The sequence below is a fragment of the Cebus imitator genome, unplaced genomic scaffold (genome assembly GCF_001604975.1).
Source record: "Cebus imitator isolate Cc_AM_T3 unplaced genomic scaffold, Cebus_imitator-1.0 Scaffold319, whole genome shotgun sequence".
NCBI classification, from domain to species: Eukaryota; Metazoa; Chordata; class Mammalia; order Primates; family Cebidae; genus Cebus; species Cebus imitator.
This window is the reverse complement of record NW_016107634.1, coordinates 2591930-2595234: the sequence shown is the minus strand read 5'-3', so window position 1 is coordinate 2595234 and position 3305 is coordinate 2591930. Positions and strand designations below refer to the sequence as shown.

The 3305-nt window shown below is 35.5% G+C and overlaps 1 pseudogene; it reads right to left on the bottom strand.

The window, feature by feature from the left end:
• Positions 1–227: 227 nt before the first annotated feature.
• LOC108286469 lies at positions 228–533 on the bottom strand (annotated as a pseudogene).
• Between the last annotated feature and the right edge of the window lie 2772 nt (positions 534–3305).

Sequence of the window (3305 nt, the reverse complement as noted above, 5' to 3'; positions counted from 1 at the left end):
AGACAAATGGAATTATATTACACTTAAAACTTCTGCATGGCAAAGCAATCAACAGAATAGAGACAACTTGTTGAATAGGAGCAAATATCTGCAGACTATTTATCCACCAAGGAACTAATATCCAGAATATGCTAGGAACTCAAACAACTCAATTTTTTTCAAGGCAAAGCTGTTTTATTATCATTCACACTATTTCATAGAAAAAGGAAAGTAGCAAGTGGGTCAGGGTTGTACATTTTTTTAAAAATCCAGGTTTGTAGAGGTCGTGTTATTTACACATGGGAGCAGGGTTGTCCTGGCATCAGCTGCAGCAGCTGCACTTGTCTGACTCCCCTTTGCAGGTGCAGCCCTGGGCACACTTGGCACAGCCCACAGAGCAGCAGGAACAGCAGCTTTTCTTGCAGGAGGTGCATTTGTGCTCTTTGCACTTGCAGGAGCTGGCTCAGGTGCAGGAGTAACTGGTGGCACAGGAGCAGTTGGGATCCATGCCAAGCTGAAGAGGCAGCTGGAGTCAGACACAGCTGCATGTGAACTCGCTGACACTTGGAGGAGGCGTGGTCAACTCAATTTTAAAAACCCAACAATCTCATTAAAAAGTGGGTAAAGGGCATGAGTAGACATTTCTCAAAAGACAACATACAAATGGCCAACAGGTTTATAATAAATGCTCAACATCCATAATTATCAAGGAAATGAAAAATCAAAACCACAATGAGATATCATCTTACCCCAGTTAGAATGGTTATTATTTAAAACAAGACAAAAAATAACAGATGCAGGTGAGGGTGTAGAAAAAAAGAGAACTCTTTTACACTGTTGGTGGGAATGTAAGTTAGTACATTCATTATGTAAAACAGTATAGGGATTTCTCAAAAAATAAAAAATAGAGTATTATATGATCCAGTAATCTCACACTGGGTATTTATTTAAAGGAAAGGGAATCAGTATATCAAAGGAATATCTGTACCTTTGTGTTTATTATAGCACTATTCACAATAGCAAAGATGTGGAATCAGCCTAACTGTCCGTCAATGGATGAATGAATAAAGAAAGATGTGGTATATATGAACAATGGAATACTATTTGGCCATAAAAAGGGATGAAATAATGTCATTTGCAGCAACATGAGTGGAACTGGAGGTCATGATGTTAAATGAAATAAGCCAGGCACATAAAGACAAATATTGCATGTTCTCACCCATATGTGGGAGCTATAAAAGTTGATCTCATGGAGATAAAGAATAGAATGATAGATACCAGAGGCTGGGAAGGGTATGTGGGTGGGAGGGAGGGTGATCAAGAGTGATTGGTGAATGGGTGCAAACATAGAGTAATTTAGAAGAAATAAGTTCTGATTTTCTTTTTTTTTTTTTTTTTTTTTTTTTTTTTTTTTGGTTTTTTTTTTTTTTTTTCTTGAGACAGAGTTTCACTCTTGTTGTCCAGGCTGGAGTGCAATGGTATGATTTTGGCTCACTGCAGCCTCCATCTTCTGGGTTCAAGTGATTCTCCTGCCTTAGCCTCCTGAGTAACTTGGACTACAGACATGCACCACCATGCCTGGCTAATTTTTCTATTTTCAGTAGAGACAGAGTTTTACCATGTTGTCCAGGCTGGTCTTGAACTCCTGACATCATGATCCCCCCGCCTCAGTCTCGCAAAGTGCTGGGATTACAGGTGTGAGCCACCATGCCTGGCTGTCTTACGCTTTTAAGTTCCCATCCTTCCCTCTTGTGTCCTTTAAGGGCTTGTAATTTAAATTGATACAACAAAGCCACATTTTCATTAAATATCATTTATTGTTTTAACCATGGAAATTATTTTTTAAGACTTATTGGTACTTTGGATTTTGAATTGAATTTTTCAAGCATTTTAACAAATTTTGTGCTCACTATCAGTATAGTTATGTTATCATTTTTACTTTTTTGCATTTATAATTTTGATTCATCACTTGTTTACTTACATTGTTTTTGATTACGGTTTCAGGAAGGCTATTGTTATACTTTCACAATTTCTGTATAGCTAGATAAATCTTTTTACTATTTTCACATCCAAATGAAATTTTTCTATGTTTTGAATTCTTGAGTCAAAACGGTAATTTCTCAAAAATCTGTAAACATTGTTTAATTGCATAGTGGTGTTCAGTATTTCTAAGAAATCTAAGGTCAGCTTGATATTTTTCTGTCTGAAAGCTCCTGGTATATTTTCTCTTCCACTGACATTTAAAACTTTTGCTGGGTTAGATCTAAGTATAGGTCTTTTAAATTACCTTCCTTAGACATAATCTTTGTTAAAAAAAAAAAAAAAAAAAAACAACAACAACAACAACAACAACAACAACAACAACAAACAACCCAGAACTTTGGATTGGACATTCTGATTTCAGAGAATTTCACTAATCCAGGGATTTTACTGATAGTATTCATTAAAATATTTTTGAATTTAAAGAGAATTCGAACTCAAGTTTGCTTAAACAACAAAGTGTTATGTTAGATAAAGAGCTGAATGGTGCAGAAGACAGGAAGGTGTTTAGGCATCGCATTCCCTAGCTTCCTGTTGTTATCAGGGCATCAATTCTCTAGGCTCTGCCCTTCTCTAATCCTTTGTCAGCTTCATTCTCAGGAGACCTTTATTCATTTAAGTGTTATGGTTACCAGCAATTTCCAGGGCCACAGGCTTCCTTATTAATATCTAGGAGGAGAGACAGCATCTGTTCTCACATTCGTTGAGTAAAACCTCTGTGTTTCACCCTGATTGGGTAATTGCAGGTCATATGCCCACTTAGAACCAATCACTATGAGAACAAGGCAGGGCCTCCTTGATTGGCTTAGACCAGTCAACTTTCTTTCACTTCTGCTCTCATCTCTGTTATTGTTTGCATTTCTTACATCTTTCTGTTTTTGTTTCAGGAGACTTTCAAATTTATCCTCTACATTGCTGAATAGGTTTTTGTCAGCTTTGCTTTTTACTGCCTTTAATATGAATTTTAATGCAATTTCATTAAAACATATTGCATCTTACTTTTTAGTCCTGTTCCCTTTATTTATGCTTTTATTGCAATCTGTTCTCTTCTACTAGTCCCTAGTATTATTTTTTTCCTAAGAAAGTATATTTTGGGGAATATTGTAAAGAAATTTAAAAAACATTCATGGCCATGCAACACTGTGAATGTCTTTAATTTCATTAAACTGTACACTTAAAAATGGTTAAAAATATATATTTTATATTATTTATATTTTAACACAATAAAAATATTCTGTTTTTTAATAGAAAATAATTATCAATGTGTATTCTTCTTCCAGCTGTTC